The sequence below is a fragment of the Pocillopora damicornis genome, chromosome 2, assembly GCF_964200805.1.
Source record: "Pocillopora damicornis chromosome 2, jaPocDami1.2, whole genome shotgun sequence".
In the NCBI taxonomy this organism is placed as follows: domain Eukaryota; kingdom Metazoa; phylum Cnidaria; class Anthozoa; order Scleractinia; family Pocilloporidae; genus Pocillopora; species Pocillopora damicornis.
In genome coordinates this window covers 3268048-3287914 of record NC_142671.1, presented here as the reverse complement: position 1 = coordinate 3287914, position 19867 = coordinate 3268048, and the positions used below count along the sequence as shown (strand labels likewise).

At 35.8% G+C, this 19867-nt stretch overlaps 1 pseudogene across 1 annotated transcript in view; it reads left to right on the top strand.

Moving 5' to 3' along the window:
* The first annotated feature begins 1113 nt into the window (after window positions 1-1113).
* Window positions 1114-19867, top strand: part of LOC149049561 (uncharacterized) — an 18877-nt pseudogene continuing 123 nt past the window's right edge. The window contains exons 1-20 of the transcript XR_016184170.1: window positions 1114-2606; window positions 4288-4367; window positions 5428-5994; window positions 6125-6374; window positions 7744-7818; window positions 9010-9081; window positions 10101-10172; window positions 11028-11099; window positions 12247-12318; window positions 12433-12504; window positions 13714-13785; window positions 14924-14995; window positions 15111-15182; window positions 15640-15711; window positions 16173-16244; window positions 16714-16785; window positions 17105-17415; window positions 17896-18177; window positions 18656-19068; window positions 19349-19442. The product of XR_016184170.1 is annotated as an uncharacterized LOC149049561 (transcript). The remainder of the gene's footprint in view (window positions 2607-4287; window positions 4368-5427; window positions 5995-6124; window positions 6375-7743; window positions 7819-9009; window positions 9082-10100; window positions 10173-11027; window positions 11100-12246; window positions 12319-12432; window positions 12505-13713; window positions 13786-14923; window positions 14996-15110; window positions 15183-15639; window positions 15712-16172; window positions 16245-16713; window positions 16786-17104; window positions 17416-17895; window positions 18178-18655; window positions 19069-19348; window positions 19443-19867) is intronic.

Sequence of the window (19867 nt, the reverse complement as noted above, 5' to 3'; positions counted from 1 at the left end):
AGGAGGTCGAAAATTCTATTAGGTGGAAACATTTCTAAGAGATCATGAGATTTAAATCTTGGGGAGTAAAACAAATTTACACATACATAGCCTGAACAAAACATCTCACGCAGGTTCCTATGAGTTTATGCTTGGATGAAAATTAAATCCAAAGTAACTTTTATGGACGAAGCGTAACCTTAAACAAGATAATTTTGCCTTAGAGTTGCGTATTTTTAGAACGAATTCATCCTTTTTTGAGAATCACTTCTTTTGTTGTGTAAATTGCAATCGCGCATGGGTGGCAAACTAGTAAAAAATTATCAGTCAACAAACAGGAAATTTGACAAAGAAATTATCTTTATAGCCAGGAGCTACAGATGCAAATGCAGTACTTTGAAAAATTATGCGCTTTCGATCTTGGAATCTTATTAGCCTTTGTTCTGAGCTTCAAAACCTGACATTTCTTTCATAGCTCTTAAAGACTAGGACTTTTTGTCGTTACTAATGTTCTTGGTCAAAAGTTGCCAGAGTAGGTAAGAGTTAATGTTGTGAGCGAAGTTATTCTCGCACACAAATAGTCTCAGTTTCGATTTTCCAACTTAGATCTCGGAATCACGTGCATGAGTCTCGGCTTTTATCACTCACAACCTTTGTCGTTCTACACAATTTCTATGCAAAATTTAATGCAAACTTGCTTTAACAAAAAAGACGCATAAGTTTTTTTGAAAAATTCACTTTTCAACTTTTCATGTGTACTTTAAACAGCATATAACGCGTCACGAATTTAAAAGGGAAAACTTCGAACCTCAACGTACTTTGCCTTTCTGTAAAACTCGATCACACGTCACTTATTAATTTTTGGCTTTATCACAGGTCACCTATAGAGCCTGCCCTTCCCATCCTCGAAGAGAAGCCTCGACGCTACTTACAGCTACGTGAGAGGAATATAAAACCATTCTTCAATTACATCAAAACAAAGAGCGAACCCATTTAGTACTGTAAATAAACACCTGCCGGAAATGTTATCGCTGAACAGAACTATATCAATCATTAAAAAACACACAGAATTAAATACTGCAGGTAAGAAAATATTGCCTCTATTTTTTAAAGCAATATCAGCGCGTACCACATGACCTGTCTAACGGGGAAGTTATGGAACCCCCCCTACAGAAACCATTCTCCTTAAAGAAATGTTTGTTAAGTCAAACACTGTTTTGCGAGATGTAAAAATAGAAATTTGTCTATTTATTTTTCTCTAAGTCTTCAAACCCAAATATCTATTATTTACTTCCTACTTACCACTATCACTTATTATTCAACATTTAACTTCCTCTTTCGATCATATGAATCAGTAGGACACACTTGTGAAAACAACAGGGGTGAATCTTTTGAGAATGTTTTTCAGTGGTTTGTGAGAGTCGTATTGGCTTTGACGGTCAAAAGGAGATTTTTCTGTTGGGGATCTTTTTAAAGGTTAGAAAAAAAGCAAACGAAATTGTATTTCAGAGAAGTAACCAATTCAGAAGTAACTTCTGCCGTCTGCGTTTTTCGTACGTGGTTGTTAATCTATCGACAAAGGAAGTTAAACGAGGGAATTGTCAGAGTTTGATTAAGGATTGGATCTTTCTGTATAACAAACACCCGATTTAAGCGTGTACAGCCCATTTGATTGGATGCGAGCGAGGAGACGGGGTCGAATACATCAAATTAGGGATACTAGGTCGAATACACCAAAATGAGGGTTACCAGGCAAGAGCAAGCTCTCCCAAAGATGTAATGTGAAAGAAGATATGTTTTTTTCAATAACAGAAAAACAAGTCCAACTCAAGAAAAAATATATTGTCTCAAGACTAAATTCTGCTGACATACAGAACAAAGGAAACAAATCAAAGCCCGATGATTGACTTCGTTTTATTTCAGTTATTTAAATCGGGACTTTTTCCAGTTCTCGACTGAAATTCCTGACTCAATTTTTTTCTCACGTCTGCACATCATCCAGGGTGAGCTTGGTGGAAATGGTTACACTTTGGGTTTAAAGCATCAAAGGACATCGGTTTTTTTCACATTAAAGTCTTATCTTACCAATGTTTTTAACATGGATTTTACAAAGGTTCAGGTCCAGAGTTACATAAAACCTTCGCCTGAAAAGGGCAAAATTTTAAAACAGAGTTGTTTTCTCTGTTATAAGTTATCTCTTTTGTTCTCGACAGCTATGTAAATGTAACTGAACAACACAAAAGGAAATAAATAAGAAAATGAAAGTAAATGTTTGCTGAATTTTGATCGTGCCTTGAGAGAAACCTTAATTAAAAATGATTGGACGAAGCAGCAGGTGTATTTTCGTAACTAAAAATGAACTTATACCCAAAATACCTTACATCGAAAAGCTCATGATTTTCAATTCAGTGCCAGGTCCTCTGCAGGACGCGCAAAAATGTAAGAATGATACGATCAGCATTGTATTACACTGTTCAAAAGAACTAAAACAAATAAAAAAAAACTGGCAAGAGGAGCGAGCTGATTTCTGAGTGATCGCGCTCAAAACGACGAATAGTGCAGACTTATTTTGTTTTAGCTCGCCACCTCATTGCATATCGAGCCAAAAAATGGCCATTGCAAGCAAGGTAAATTATATTGAAACTCCTTACTCGGGGCGATTAAATTAGGCTTCCATCATTTAATCGCCTCTGCAAACATAAACAAATGGTCATGGAAAACAATCGTTCTCAATGAACGGAGACTCACGTTCGATAATCATGATCCTATTGACAAATTACTCCGGCACAGCTCCTGTCTCCAAAATATAGTATCTTTACGGCGAGCAGGGATGCCACCCATGATATTTTGTTTTGATGTAGTCTTAGTAACAGAGTATATCGACCCGGTTTTAACTATGTTTTTCCCTGTTAGGGTAAAATGGTTGATAATTTGTTCATAGCAGAAATTCTTATTTCTGGGGCTTGAATGTTGAAATGATATTTTGAGGAAATCATCATTTGATGTTTATGAACGAGATCCAAAATTTTTGTAACTGAAAATGTATTAACTGATCCAGCTTTTAGCGATACCGATCATCTGTCAATTAAATTGCAGAAGTAGACAATTTTTTTGCATTTTCCGTGGCCATCAACAATTAACATAGGGAAGTTTGCTTCCGTTCAATTTTAAAAAGTGACAGAGCTCGTTAAAGGTAACTTTAAATTACTTGTTTTTTCAAAGATAGAAGATGTTGTTGCTTTTCAGATCAGTCGGTGCAGTTATATGTGTAAAATTGTGTTTCTGTAATCGAACGTACTTCTCGCCAATCAAATAACATAGCACTGGTCGCATTTTTTTAGCTTCATCTGGACCAGATATTTGGATTATTTTTCGGAGTACCCTCAATAAGATTTTATCGTCATCAGTTCCAAGTTGAAGAAGTCCAAGTTGAAGATGGGAGGCTGGAGGTTGTTTTCAAGTTTAAATACAATTTCAGATCTGTTAATCAAGACACGTACAAGTCTTGGGCTTAGCGCAATTCTTGTTGAAACGTTTTCAAAAATTGCACGAGGTTTTCTATTAGGGGTATGGCACATAAAAAGGCCTTATCTGATTTTTTCAAGAGTTTTGTATCTCTAGATCCTTAAGTAAACGAGATTTCATGCCCTTGCAACTAATCAAGATCTTCGACGCAAATTCATTTTGATTTTCTTCTGTGTGGACTACAAATGAATAAATCGTTTGTACGCAAACCACGGAAAAATAGTTATTTTTTGAAGATGATCCAAGGTGGTCTCTCGGTGTTTTGAAATTAATCTTGTTTTCCTTTACAGACCAAAAAAAAAACGTCAAGCTTGAGCTCTGTTTAGCGCGTAGGGGAGAGGAACAATTTACGGAAAGCTTGTAAACAGCAAAAATGTGCAAACATCTGGCTCTTTATGAAGGGTCACAGCAGAACGTCAATATCATCAACCATGTATTTAAGTGACTGCTTTGATAATTTAAACACATTCGGTATCAGAAGTTGTTGCCATGGGTAACTGCATGTACATTGGCTCTCGAAGTGCAAATCATGTCGTACCTCCTGTGTTTCTTAGTTAAATAAAAGAAAAGTCTTTGAAGGTAAAATAAACATCTTCTACTGCAAATTAAGTCAAGGAAAAGGGGAAAGATTGGTTTTAAGTAAATCGCCTCCGAGAGATGAATGCATCAATATGACCAGTGATGTCTGTATAATTTCATGACCTTCTAGTTTAAAAAAGTGTTGGGGAACTAGTTTAAAAAAGTGTTGGAGAAATAACCCATTGTTTTATGTCTTCCACCCAGTTCAACTTGGCACTGTTAATTGAAAATGAAAGCAATTGATGGATGTCTCCCGTGGCTGCTTCTTCTCATCTCGAACAAAGGTACAATTCTTGTTATGTTTTTCAAATCATGAATAGTCTAACGCGAAATATTTTTTAAGCACACCCTTTCTTTGACTCAAGTCGCCAAAAAATATTACATTTTGCTGACAAATAATAATAACTGTGAGTGCATAGTGCTTGATGCTATGATTTGCTTTCGTTGTTTTTCTCATAATTTCAACCATGATTCAATAACCCTCGTTACATTTGGAAGACATTTCATGGCAAGTGATGTTATTCGGTTTGTACTTTTTTAACTTTTCCTTCGTCAAGCCTATTAGTTACTGCGTCACAGTAGGATTTTTCATCAATTTGTGCCAGACCTTTACTTCATTTAATTTCTCAAGCTATTCAGAACTCTCGTATCTGCTCTTTGCTTCACCGAGTATACCTCGTGTTACCTGGAGCGAAAAGATTTTGAGACCTTTTTTTTTTTGCATAAACTTTTTCTTAACAATGCACAACAAAGGTTTTAAATTTCGTCGGTGAGGAGTTCGACAATGTTAGTTATGTTTGCTAAATTAAAAACTCGAAAACTGCAGCTTCCGTCGTGAAAATTTATGTTATAAAGCGTCTTTCTCTCTCTTGACAAATCCTGTACAAAAAGTCATAAACTAAAGCGAGAACCATTCAGCACTCCTAATAGGAACTAGCAATCAATTTTTTGTTTACAACTTGATATCCTAGTCAGCTGTCACATGATATCTAAAAGGCAGTGGTAGTAAGACTTTCTGCGGTCCAAATCGCCCGTTTTTGAATACACTTTAGGTTTTTGCCAAAGCATGATAATGTAAGGGCGTGCAATACTCTAACACAGGCCTAACACAGGTAAGGTAGAAGCAGATGGTATCGTGAGCCGTAACAGCTGCCCGATTCAGCAAGATCAAGACATTTATACGCTCAGTGGTCTATTCAAAGTCGTTCATTATTCGTAAAAGGTATGGTGACTCACTCACGGCACATCATTCATCATTTAGACAGAAACAGACATGAAGCTCAGAAATTCCTGAAATAATAATAGTCTGACTCCATAAGAACTAAAAGTCTCTCTTGTTCATAGTTTTGATAGCTACCCTCTCGTCAACGAAAGAGACTGAGCCCTCAGAGTCGTTTCCGACATATTCTACTGAATGTACCACTTTATCTACACAAACATTTGCACCAGCCTCCGGATCCTGTTATATATCCTTTGATGGGGAGAAAGAAGGCAATTTCGAAGATCAAATTACCATGTCATCATTTGACGAACCATCTACGATTAATACACCAGCTACAGCGCCGACCACACCTGTAACCATACCCAAAACCTCACCAATGGGTTCAGCCACCACTTGTGTTGAATATAAGCAGTGGAAAATCACTGTTCCGACAGGAAACTATATAGAGATGACTATCACGAAAATGAATCTTCGACCATGGGCGTGTTTGTTCGAGACATATATCATTGTCAGAGATGGGCATTCCTTGTCCAGCAATGTCCTCAGGATTCTTTGTGAAGCAAGCTCTTCACCTCACCGCCTAGCGTCTAGTGGCAATAAAATGAGTGTGGAGAGATATGGAAAATTGGGATCTAGTGAAAGTACGGGGTTTGAGGCTAGCTTTAAGGCAAAACCTTTAAAAACTGGAGGTTAGTGTATGTTTGGTTTATTTAGAGTTTAATCGTCACTTATACAATGTAGTTAAACAACAATTTACCTTGAGATGAAAGTTTCAAAGGCGGCGTGAATTGATTATTTCACTTGTCTTTTTTTCAACAGATCCTCCTAGCTTTCGGGTGTCTGAGGAAACTGTGGCTTTGCTAGAGTGTTATTCTCAAAGCTTGCTCTGCCAAGCGGGCGGTACACCTACTCCCAGAATCACATGGTCTAAAAATGGAAGAGTTTTACAAAATAGCACAAGTGTAATTTATACACCAAGATGGCATTCGAAATCAGGAAATTACACCTGCAGAGCAAGTAATTTTAACGGCTCGGATACGAAAACTATTCTAGTTCACACCGAGAGTGAGTATATGTTATTGTTATTTAACGAGCAGTGCGAAAAGATGCTAAATGTACGCTAGACAAAATAAAATTGGTCAGTACATGAGATTAACTCCTCCACCACCCCTCTCCCCCACATACACATCCCAAAATTAAAACATTCCAAGTACTTTGATAGGATGTGTGAAGGAAGTAATGAGAGAGACATACCTGAGATTAAATCGTGCTGCAAATAGTGATTGCGAGTTTTCATGAAGAAGTATATTCTATCTGTATATGTGGATTAGCAATGCCTTCCTCGGCCACCAGGAAACCAAAATACCAGTTCCACCAAATATATCATTTCTTAAAGGACATATACGACATTTTATGGAAAATATTTCGGTATGATATTTTCGTACGAGTTGGTTGTGTCGGAAGTCGATCGAGTGAGCGTAGCGAACAAGTGAGATTTCTGATACAAACCCACGAGAGAAAAATTCTCAGGTATAAAATTTTTCCTTACCAAAGGAAGAAGTATTTTCAAGTAAACAGCCAAAATCGGCCTGTGGCAAATCTTCCAGTTTTCAATTTTCGTTCTCAACCGCAAAAAATGTCCTTATCAAACCCATTGAATGAGTAAATTTCGGTTTTTTCTTTTCGAATTTTGGTTTACTTCTCCCTCTTGGAAATTTATTTCCTGAAAAACCGACGTGTCAGCAGCTGAATGGCGATATCAAATACAACCGAAAAACTATCGTATCTTTTCACGCGCGTTGATATGGCTTTTCTCAGGGCCGAAAATCTTTTCACAACACCGCAGTTTAATATGATAAATGAAAAACCCTTCTTAAAGCGAGTAATATCTCCCTGTCACATTACCTAGCGGACTGCAATAACCTCTGGAATATTGCTCTCACCGTCTTTTTGCTTTTCCTTCGCAGAATGCTCTCGTTTTTGCAGCTGTCACAAACTGAAATCACATCCATTCTGGTTTTGAGTTGACTGTTCCGGAACAGTTCCGAGGGACATTCCTCTCGCCACAAAATATTTGTAAGTTTAAAACAATTATTTTAGTTATATCACAACGTGTACTCCAAAATGTGAAGGCCAAGTGTCATTTTACAGTATTTTGCAATTCCATGTTTTTCATAATCGTCATTTTTTCCGTTTAATTCTAGGTTTTTTACTCATACCTATTTGAGGCATATTTATCCAAAGTCGTTTGAAAACTTAACTTACCTGCAGTACTTGTAAGTGTTATCTGATTGAATGCAAATAAGGTATCAATCAAATTATTTACATTTTAGTTACTCAGTAAAAAAGGGATAAACAATATAAATAGCTGTAACAACTAATGATTGTAAATATATTACGATATCTTTAAGTCTGCGTTTATCCCTCTATTGTCACAGATCGATTACGCGTAATCTTTTCCCATTGAATTTGACGAGAATTGCGTTCGGAGGACTTAAGCAACTCAAGTACTTGTAAGTAGAAGAACTAAAGGGGGTTATTGCAACAACAACGATTTTTGGTTGAAATCTGTAAATTCATATTATAAGTTAAAATGAAGAAATTAGTATTGATATTGTAATATGGGTTATTGACCAAGCGCCAGGTCAAGTTTGCCGAGTTCTTTTTAGGCATTTTTATGGATCAAGACGAAGCCGAGGTCTATGAAAAGGCAAGCAACCTTGCTGACAAGCTTTCTCAATAAAAAAACATGCTTGCTCAACAAAAAATTTATCATATCATCTAACCCTAACCTTAAGCAAAAAAATTTCCTCTCGTTAAAAATAAAAAATGATTGTCTTCTGCTTTTTTTGCGACTCCATCACTAACATATGCTTTCCAAAAATTACGAAATTTGTAAGTCCACTCTACGAAATGTTTTTCGTGCGCGGGATCAAAGCGGGAAATCCCGAGCAGGCAAGATGCGCTATCTCAGCCGATCGGGTAGCCAATCAGAACACAGGATTCACCTTCTGTTGCAAGGTACAAGATACTTTACAAAATTTATGTAAGTAGCTGGCCTATATCATGATCATGATCAATAATAATCAAGCATCCTTTTATGCTCATATTGGGACGAGAAATCATGTTATTACTTATCGATAATTTACGAAAGAAAAGAATCACAGACAGTCAAAACTGACATAAATTTTGACAGCGCGTGCGTTATTTGTAATTTACACCCGTGTTGCAAATTTGCACTTTTGTTAGTATAGGTAATAACATGATTTCGAGTGCACTTTGGTGTTAATAAGCACGAGTTAAAAAACAAATCGCACGAGCCCGAGCCTTTAAAAAATTTTCAAGTGCCTACCATACCAAATTGCAAGAGAAATCACGTTCTTACTTGATAATAATTTAAATGAAAAAACATCACAGAAAGGCAAGACAGACGAAATTTGGAAACCATGCGCACTACTTGTAATGTTTTCTCGTGTCACAACTTTGCACTCTTGCTACATGAGAATGCACTCGTTTTCAGCCAATCAGAAGCGTGTAGTTTTTCCAATTATGTTATTATCAAACAAAAGAAGTGTGTACGTGAGACCGCTGAAAAGTGCTTTTAAACTCACTAATAAACATGACTTAATTTCATTACAGCTTGAATAGTGCAGGCGAGAAGCATGCACGTGATTAAGTTTGTTTTGGTGTTGTTTTTTTGCTAGGGACCTAAGAATGAATTGGATCAGTGGGGTAGTGGAGGGCACGTTTGAGAAATTCTTCTCCCTAGAGGAACTGTGAGTATTCAATTTGTGCCGAGTGTTTGGAATTCAAATGCACGTAATTTTTTACTTTTGCTAAGTTTGTCGGCATGTTGTAGCTAGCAAGCAGCGTCTTTTGTGCTGTATTTCTATGTCCTCAGTGACATACTCTCGCTTTAGTTTCGAAGGTTAAATACTATTGTAGTGGTGATTACTTGTAGTATTTTTTCGCAACTGTCTAAAACAATAGAAAACACTTGTTATCGATTTCTGGGCTATCAACTTACGATGGGTGTTCGTAAAACACGAGCTACTAGCGGTTGACTCATAAAATGCTCCATCGACTGTCTCATCGCCTACATTAAATTACACCAGTGAACCGATGGAAATTGAGTTACATGATATTGCTTTTGTAACATGTCCATTGCTTTGCCGCCACAATTAAAGATGCAATGTTTGCCGATCTAGTAAGATACATGAAAAAATTACTCAGTTTTGATTGGTCAAGATAAATGCAGTTTTCGAGTAATTCAATGCAGAAGTGTTTAACCGGACTTTGAACTTTTTTGTGCCTTAAAGACATGAAAATATCATTGTTTATTATTGCTTTGATCGTGCGCGGTTGTTTTGATCGAACGCACAATGTCACTTGCAGGGTTTGAATAAGTTATTTTTGCACTTGATGCGCGCGCTTTGCTTCTGCATAATTATGATAGGCTATCTCGAATTTTTTCATTTATATGATTAAAACGTAATCACATGATTTTTCTCGAGCAATTTGGAATAAATAAGCTCTTGTAAATTTTTCAAAGACCACAAATTACACTCGCCCTAAGGGAGAGTGCAATTTTTTTAGTCTTTGAATTTACTCGTGTTTATTTATTCCAAACTTCTCTCGCAATCGTGGGACTACCTAAACAAAGCGCAAGCAGTTTTTGAGTTATTTTCCAGAATATTGTGAAATAACGTCAGATTTTATTTACTAGAATGTAAACAATGTAAAAATAAGGGTAACTCAGGGCTTGATAACTAGTAATACCTATATTTTTTCATAGCTATCTTTCCATAAATGTGTTAGTCAATCTTCCACCGAATATGTTTCAAGACCTGTCAAAGCTGCGAGTTCTGTAAGTACCCTCTACCAAATATCCCTGTTATCAGGTCGCACTAGCGGAGCAAAATACACCGCATTACAATTGTTATAGTATAGTAGCCCATTTCTGAGTTCTCGTGAGGCATGTCGAGGCGAGAGGCTCCGCAAACGGAAAAGAGCTCCCGCGCGCGAGCGGACCCCAAAAGCTAAGAATTTAGCCTAAACAAAAACCCACCATCTTTATATTTGTGAAATTAAATTACCAGTTTGACCATTTTACATATGTAATATGTAATACAGGCGTTTTGATGAATAGCGAAAGTGTGCGTTAAAAGCAAGCGATAAGAAGCCGCCATAATAATTGAAACAACTCATCAGGAGTAGGTATGAGCATTTGACTGATAAAAATAATCCTGCAGTACATTTTGAAGCAAGAGGCTTTATTGTTACGGGTGACTGAATAACGTTTATAAGGTTTCATGTACGTTGTGAAAATGTTTAAATATTCCACGCTTTTGGTCATATGGAAGGTTTCCTTCCTCCTTCCTACAGGAATTAAGCTAGTCATAGTAAACTCCAACAGCAGGTAGTTCGTTTATAATAGATTGACTTGTTAGAGCTGCTCCCTTGTAGTACTAGTCATACTGATAGGATGCTTAATTGAACAATTTGGTTTTATATGATATTTATGCGATAATACCTCGCATGTTGATAATTTTGAACAGAAATTAAGTAAACAAGACTTGATAGGGTCTTGGCAAAAAATGTCATATTTCTTGAGCTTGATTCAGATTACTGTTCAGTTATAGGGTTTTGCATTTAACAAACAACGAGGAAAAAGTTCCTAAACAAAGAAAATATTTTCAATTAGATTGTTTCTTCTTTTCAGAGATATCTCCAACAACAAAATCTCCAGGCTGTCTAAACCAATCTTCCACAAGTTGCAAAGCCTAGAAACGCTGTAAGTGGGCTCTAATGGTTGACGTTAAAAAATTTTTGTTTCTATTTTCATCTCCCAAAATTTTAGTTGTATCTCAGCAACAAAAATATTTTAAAGATATAGTTTATCACGTCACGAAAACACAGTTTTTAACTTAACTATCAACCATTATAATCCCTGAAAGGGGACGGCGTTTGCTTGTCTTTGTAAATCTTTCAATAACATTACTTTTCTGTGGAACCTTAGCTTCGAACTGGCCAAGATCACTTGAAAAACTTATTCTTACCCATTTTCTGGGAGAAAGAGCTGGTAAAAGCGTCTTTTTCAAACCTCTTCACTAAGAAGATCGACACTACGGCCGAATGGTTCAGGGCTTTGAATTCAATTTGATTTTTCTCGGTCCTACAGATTTCGATTCCCTCGCTGTGATGTGTAAATAGCACAATGGTTTGACCTACGCCGCAGTGATTTTTAGCAAATGATATGTTTTTTAATCTATCATTTATCAAATTAATCTCATCGTCAGCAAAAATCGCAGAGGTGCTCAATATGTCGATTCCCCCAAACAGATATTGACCTCGCTTTTTTAGCATTCTTTTTTTAATTATTCTTGTTTTTAATTCACTCTGATAATGAAATAGTGTCAAAAGCGTTTGGTTTGTTCTTAATAAATATTTTAGCCTTAAAGATGGCTCATCCTTAATCCTAATTTTTAAGCGGACTTAATGGACATTATCATTATCTTTATCTTTATTTTCATCACTATTATTATAATTATTATTATTATTACTTTTATCATTATCACTGTTATTATTTTTTTTACTATAACAGTAATTGGTTTAAAACTAAAAGTAACACTTGAGCGTGTGTTTGGATCATTTGTGTGAGAGTACCACTCCAGAAAAGAACAAATAGTGTTAGTGGTGACTAATGTTTCGACATCCTGATAATAGTAACAATGATAATACTTTTCTGGAAAATTTTTTCACAGACGATTAGACAACTTTATCAAAAGTTAATATTATCATTATCCTTATCATTGTTATTGTCATTATCATTATAACTATCGTTGTCATTATCATTATTGTTTTTACTATTGTCGTACGGTTTTGTTTGATTGTAAGACATGTCTTTGATGAGTATCAATTATCATTTTTTTTTCTCGCAGTGTTCTGTCTCACAACGTAATGGTCGAAATACCTGCCAAGATCTTCAGCAAATTGAATCGTTTGAAAACTCTGTGAGTGTTGATTTTTACATGGGAAAAAAAACTTACCTTTATCTCTGTTTTCACTATCAAAATATGGTTAACTTGTGTTTTAATTCTCTTATAAGCTTTGAATTTTTTTTAAAGGTATCTGGAAAACAACAAGATTGAAAAAATCTCATCGCGTGCCTTTTCTGGGCTTAATAACCTTAAAACCTTGTGAGTATTACACGATAAACCAAATAGATTGTTGGTTCTCGAGTCTTGATCGCAGTTATGCCAGACAATGCAACGCATACAAAACGAAATATATTATCAAAAAAAAAAAAAAAAGAGATAAAAAATCAGTGTTACACTTGATTTTCTAAGTCATTAGAATACAACACGTGCCAGTTTGGTAAAGAAAACATAAGAAATTCCGTTAAAGAGATATTTAACCGAGGTAGTTCTTCTTACAAAAGACAACTAGAAAGACATAAAATGAACAAATTTATTGTCTCCTTTTATGACAAAAAATTAAAAAGGCTCCGATGGAAATCTTACCTGGTATGGCTGGGCATGAGCAAAACTTGCTATACAAGACTAGCCATCAAAATTGAACCAACGAACAGCTCAAAATTCAGCTGACGAGCAAGAGTTCCCACGCGCGAGCGGACCCCCAAAGCTAAGAATTTAGCCTAAACAAAAACCCATCATCTTGATATTTGTAAAATTAAATTACCAGTTTGACTATTTTACATACGCCATATGCAATAGAGGCGTCAATATGCATTACAGGCGTCTGAAGCGAAGTATTCGTTAGATGCAGAGCCGCCATAATAATTGAAATAACTCATCAGGAGTAGATATGAGCATTTGACCGCTCAAAAATAATCCTACAGTGCAATTTGTATTAAATAATGGATTTATGATCATGAAAGAGCTGAAGCAAAAGGCTATATTGCTATGAGTTACTGAATAACTTTTATAAGGTTTCATGTACGTTTGTGAAAATTTTTAAATATTCTAGCCACCCTAATTATGATCAGAAAGCATGTTGCTTTTAACAGTGATAAAATGGTCATATGGAAGGTTTCCTTTCCCTTCCTATAGGGAGTAAGCTTGCCATGGTAAACTCCAACAGCAGGTAGTTCTTTTATAATAGACTGACTTGTTAGAGCTGCTCCCTGGTAGTACTAGCCATAATGATAGGATGCTTATTTGAAAGATTTGGTTTTATATGATATATATACGATAATACCTCGCATGTTGATAATTTTGAACAGAAATTAAGTAAACAAAACTTGAAAGGGTTTCGGCAAAAAATTTCATATTTCTTGAGCATGATTCAGTTTACAGTTCAGTTATAAGGTTTGGCATTTAACAAACAACGAGGAAAAAGCTCTTAAACAAAGAAATTATTTTCAATGAGATTGTTCTCCTTTTTAGAGATATCTCCTACAACAAAATCTCCAACCTGTCTCGACCCATCTTCAACAAGTTGCCAAGCTTAGAAATGCTGTAAGTGGTCCTAATGGTTGACGTTAGGAAATTTTTTTTTTAAATTTTTATGTCCCAAAATTCTGGTTACAGCTCAGCAACAAAAATACCCCAAAGATGTAGTATATCATATCACCGAAAACAGTTTTTAACTAAACTATCAGTCATTATAATCCCTGAAAGGGAAGGTGTTTGCTTGTTTATGTAAGTATTTTAATAACATTGCTGTTCTATGGAACATTAGCTCCGAACTGGCCAAGATAAATTGAAAAACGTCTTCACTAAGTCTGTTTTCAGGTTCTATTGAAGATCGACACTACGATCGAATGGTTCAGGGCTTTAAATTCAAATCTGGATTTCTAGGTTCGAGTCCATCGTGTTGCCACTGAATTGGATTTGTCGCGGTCCTACAGATTTCGATTCCCTCGCTGTGATGTGTAAATAGCTCAATGGTTTGACCTCTGCCGCAGTGATTTTTAGCAAATGATATGTTTTTTAATCTATCATTTATCAAAGTAATCTCATCGTCAGTAAAAAGCGCAGAGGTGTTCAATATGTCGATTCCCCCAAAGAGATATTGACCTCCTCGCCTTTTTATGCTTTGTTACTATTATCACTTTTTTTTAATTCACCCTGATGATATCTAGCGTCGAAAGCGCCCAGTTTGTTCTTAATAAATATTTTAGCCTTGTAGATTTTTAATTGCGCGGACTTAATGGACATTATCATTATCTTTATCTTAATTTTCATCATCATTATTATGATTATTATTATAACTAATTTCATCATTATTACTGTTATTAATTTTTTTTATTATTACAGTAATTGGTTTGAAACCAAAAGTAACACTTGAGCGTGCGTTCAGATCATCTGTGTGAGAGTACTACTCCAGAAAAGAACAAATGGTGTTAGTGGTGACTGATGTTTCGACATCCTGATAATAGTAACAATGATATGACTTTTCAGGAAAAATTTTTTGCAGAAGATTAGACAACATGATCAAAAGTTAACATTATCATTATCCTTATCATTGTTATTGTCATTATCGTTATAACTATCGTTGTCATTATCATTATTGTTTTTACTATTGTCGTATGGTTTTGATTAATTGTAAGACATGTTTTTGATAAGTATCAGTTATCTTTTTTTTTTCTCGCAGTGTTCTTTCTCACAACGAAATGGTCGAGATACCTTCCAAGGTCTTCAGCAAATTGAATCGCTTGAAAACTCTGTGAGTGTTGATTTTTACATGTGAAAAAAGAACTTACATTTATCTATGTTTTCATTATCAAAATATGATTAACTTGTGTTTTAATTCTCCTACAAGCTTTGAACTTTTTTTAAAGGTATCTGGAAAACAACAAGATTAAAACAATCCAAATGGGTGCCTTTTCTGGGCTTAATAACCTTAAAACCTTGTGAGTATTACACGATAAACCGAATAGATTGTTGATTCTCGAGTCTTGATCGCAGTTATGCCAAACAATGCAACGCATACAAAACGAAATAGGTTATCATAAAAAGAGATCAGTGTTATGCTTGATTTTCTAAGTCATTAGAATACAACACGTGCCAATTTGATAAAGAAAACATAAGAAATTCCGTTAAGAGTTAACCGAGGTAGTTCTTCTTACAAAAGACAACTACAAAGATTTAAAATGAACAAATTTATTTTTTCCTTCTATGACAAACAAATCAAAAAGGCTGAGAAGCAAATCTCCTGTTGAGGTCTTCAGCGAATTGAATCGTTTGAAAACTCTGTGAGTGTTGATATTTACATGTGAAAAAAGAACTTACATTTATCTATGTTTTCACCATCAAAATATGATTAACTTGTGTTTTAATTCTCCTACAAGCTTTGAACTTTTTTTAAAGGTATCTGGAAAACAACAAGATTAAAACAATCCAAATGGGTGCCTTTTCTGGGCTTAATAACCTTAAAACCTTGTGAGTACTACACGATAAACCAAATAGATTGTTGATTCTCGAGTCTTGATCGCAGTTATGCCAAACAATGCAACGCATACAAAACGAAATAGGTTATCATAAAAAGAGATCAGTGTTATGCTTGATTTTCTAAGTCATTAGAATACAACACGTGCCAATTTGATAAAGAAAACGTAAGAAATTCCGTTAAAGAGATATTTAACCGAGGTAGTTCTTCTTACAAAAGACAACTACAAAGACTTAAGATGAACAAATTAATTTTTTCCTTCTATGACAAAAAATCAAAAAGGCTAAGAAGCAAATCTCCTGTTGAGGTCTTCAGCGAATTGAATCGTTTGAAAACTCTGTGAGTGTTGATTTTTACATGTGAAAAAAGAACTTACATTTATCTATGTTTTCACCATCAAAATATGATTAACTTGTGTTTTAATGCTCTTACAAGCTTTGAACTTTTTTTAAAGGTATCTGGAAAACAACAAGATTGAAACAATCCAAATGGGTGCCTTTTCTGGGCTTAATAACCTTAAAACCTTGTGAGTATTACACGATAAACCAAATAGATTGTTGATTCTCGAGTCTTGATCGCAGTTATGCCAAACAATGCAACGCATACAAAACGAAGTAGGTTATCATAAAAAGAGATCAGTGTTATGCTTGATTTTCTAAGTCATTAGAATACAACACGTGCCAATTTGGTAAAGAAAACGTAAGAAATTCCGTTAAAGAGATATTTAACCGAGGTAGTTCTTCTTACAAAAGACAACTACAAAGATTTAAGATGAACAAATTTATTTTTCCTTCTTTGACACACAAATTAAAAAGGCTGAGAAGCAAATCTCCTGTTGACTAAGACCGCATGACAATAAACACATACCCGTGATGGCTACGCAATAGCGAAATTTGCCATCAAAATTGAACTGAGATCCAAAAAATGCATAGAAGGACAAAACAGACCATTCAAAAGATTGATCCCTAAACGTTTTCAATAAATTTTACTCCTAGACATCTACAAAACAATTTTATCTATCGTATGCCTCCAAAAACGTTCAGCTATCTTAAAAGTCTACGAAACTTGTAAGTACGGAATAAATTTTAGTTGCTTTCCTTTTATGCAATTAGAGCAATCAAAACTTCTCTTAAATTTTTCAATTTAATTTCGGATTCTTTGCTCATCAACAGCTTTGCGCACATTGGACAATCAAATTAAATCATTTGAAACCATAAGAATGGTGACTTTGCTGTGGCAACCAGGTTATAGGCTTAGACCTGGTTAGTTTTTGACGAAGAATTACATGTACTTTAATGACTTGCGCGACGTTAAAAACTATAAGAGTTTTGATGCTTTGGTTATTTTTTTTTATCAAAAAATGCGTGGTATTTCATCTCTTTCAAGGAGAGTGGACAGTTTCTTCCTGTGTTGTTACGCTTCTCAGTACTCTGAGAATGTAAGCTGTGAGTATCCAAAGCTGGAGGGTAACGCCTTGTCGAGTTGCAATCGCATGATCGATGCCTCTGGTCCTAGAAGAAGTATCTGGTTACTGGGTATCCTAGCTGTTGCTGGTAATCTGGCAGTGAGAGCATGGCGTCTCATCAGGCGTGACGACCATCCAGTTCAAACCTGCCTTCTGACCAATCTGGCTGTGGCTGATTTCCTTATGGGGGTGTATCTCATGATAATAGCTATTAAAAACGAGATATGGGCAGGTAATTAATATCATGTACATATCATGCAGCATTTTTAAGTGCAGATGGAAGAGAGGTAGACAAATGGACCTCACAGGTGTGCTGTAAATAAAAATAAAGAACACCGAGGAAAAGCCTGAAAATATTTTCGAACAGTCACAGATTGTGCTTTAGAATCTACATGTTTTAAAAGTAGTGCATTTTTGTAGCGGCGATGATGTAACATAGCTTCAACAGCACCTCTAAATTAAAGACATGGAAGATGCTTTTTAAATCACGCGCTTTTAAAAATAATCAGCAAAAACCAGTTTGTCTACAGTTGTTTAAATGTGGGACGAAAATCTCCAAATCTCGGTAATAATTGCCAAAGTTAATGTTAGGAATTCTCCCGCTGACTAGTTCATCAAAGACTTTAAAGATTTCATTCGTACATTTTAAATTAAACTTTTCAACCTTTACTTTACTTTTGTAAGTCAAGCGAAAATAATCCTTTCATTTTAGGTACTTACTTCAGCTTCGATCTGATATGGCGGTCAGGAGTCCTCTGTAAAGTGGCCGGCACCCTATCAGTACTCTCAAGTGAGGTCTCGGTACTCATGCTCACGGTGATAACCGCTGACCGTCTGCTGAGCATCGTTTTTGCCTTCAGATGCTCACGTCTGACATTAAGAGGAACTTACATTATTTGTGCCGTGGTGTGGCTCTGCGGAACTGCAATTGCTGTTGTACCAGCCTTTGATACTCCGTACTTTTTCAATGAGGAAAGAAGATATGGGTTCTATGGTAAAGATTGTTCTGCTCTTAGTTACCTCGCAGTTATCATTTCATTGACTGTGAAACTATGGGGCATTCCATAAGCTTACGTAACTTCTACACTACATCTCCCTGTGTGAAACCAGAGCGTTTGCGTGTCTGTAATATCATGTCAATGAAGCTATGTAAGGGCGAAACAACTTCTGTCTCGAGGGGCTTCCTTCAGTTGATAGAAAAGATCTGTTTTCAAAATAATGGTGGCTTACCGCACCTTCTGTGCCTGAACAAACCACATCATCCTATATCATTATATAACCACATCCCCAAAGTAAACAATATTTACTTCATGGACAAAGGTACCTTACTTGTTGCCTTTCCTTTTCTCCCTTCCCCCTTAATTACTGGCTATGTATAAAAAAATAATGAAAAACTGTGTTAAATTCTGGGGCTAAAGTGTACGATAAAAGGAGTTGGTGTTCACTCTAAAGGATGTCCCTCCCTTTCCAAGGTCGTTCCTCGGTATGTCTACCTCTTCATTTGTCTTCAGAAAGACTGGCAGGCTGGGAATATTCTGTTGGCCTTTTTATTGGTTTGAATCTCGCAGCTTTCCTCTTCATCATGTTGGCGTACATTTCTATTATCGCCAAAGTATCCAAGTCACAGAGAAGAATCAAGGCTCACGGTGATTCTGAAGTGATCAGCTTGAACAGCATCAAAAGAGAGTCCACGTTGGCAAGGAGGGTTTTTGCTATCATCTTAACAGACTTTAGCTGCTGGATTCCTGTAATAATTTTGAGTATTCTTGCTCTAACGGGCAAATTTCACGATGAACAAGGTGTGGCGTATGTATGGTTTGCAGTATTTGTCCTGCCGGTAAATTCCTCTGTGAATCCTGTACTCTACACTTTCTCGACTCCAAAGGTGAGGATGATATTTACCACTCTTCACTTTTCAGAGGCATTTTTTTTCGACTGGGCTGAGAAAATTTGTAATTTGTAAGCCAATTAAGAGATATTAAACTAAAACTATGCGCATTAAAGATGGTTACGTGTAGCTACTCTTCTTCTCATCATCTTCGTAGCCAATCTTTTGATTTGCTTGGATTTATGTAATTTGCATGATTATCCCTAATCAATTCTACGTCGAAATTACCAAATCAGCAGTTTTCTTTCTAATTTTGAGAGGTTTTTAAACTTTTCAGGTAAGGACAGTCCTTGTGGGCTAGTTTTATTGTCTTGTGAGTCGCTGTAAATGGTTCAGCTACAAGAAAAGATCTGATGGAATTGCTATATCTGGTAAGGGAAAGTTAAAACATTTTTTGAAGATTATATCGCTTGTTCCTGGACGAAAATGGTTCTAGTTATTGGATAATTTTGAATTTGAAGTAGAATGAGAGTATTCGTCTCTTACTTATTCTGTGGCTATGTCCCCTGGCAATGATTAAACGAGCTGTTTATTTTAGCTGGTGACCCAATTACCGTCTTTGTTTGCATCTATTTAGAACTGACATGCTTCTTGACTTCTGCGAAGCGTTATTTCACGAAAAAGATTTTTCGGTGATTTTCATAGCAATGCAAGCGCAACCTTTGGTTTTTAAAAACAGTCAAATCAAAGAGCACCTCCAGGGTTGTGTTGTCTATTACAAACGCAGAGAAAGTTTAATAAATAGAATCTTCGCTTTATTTTATTTTTCTCGCAGTTATTCGATAGTATTTCTATG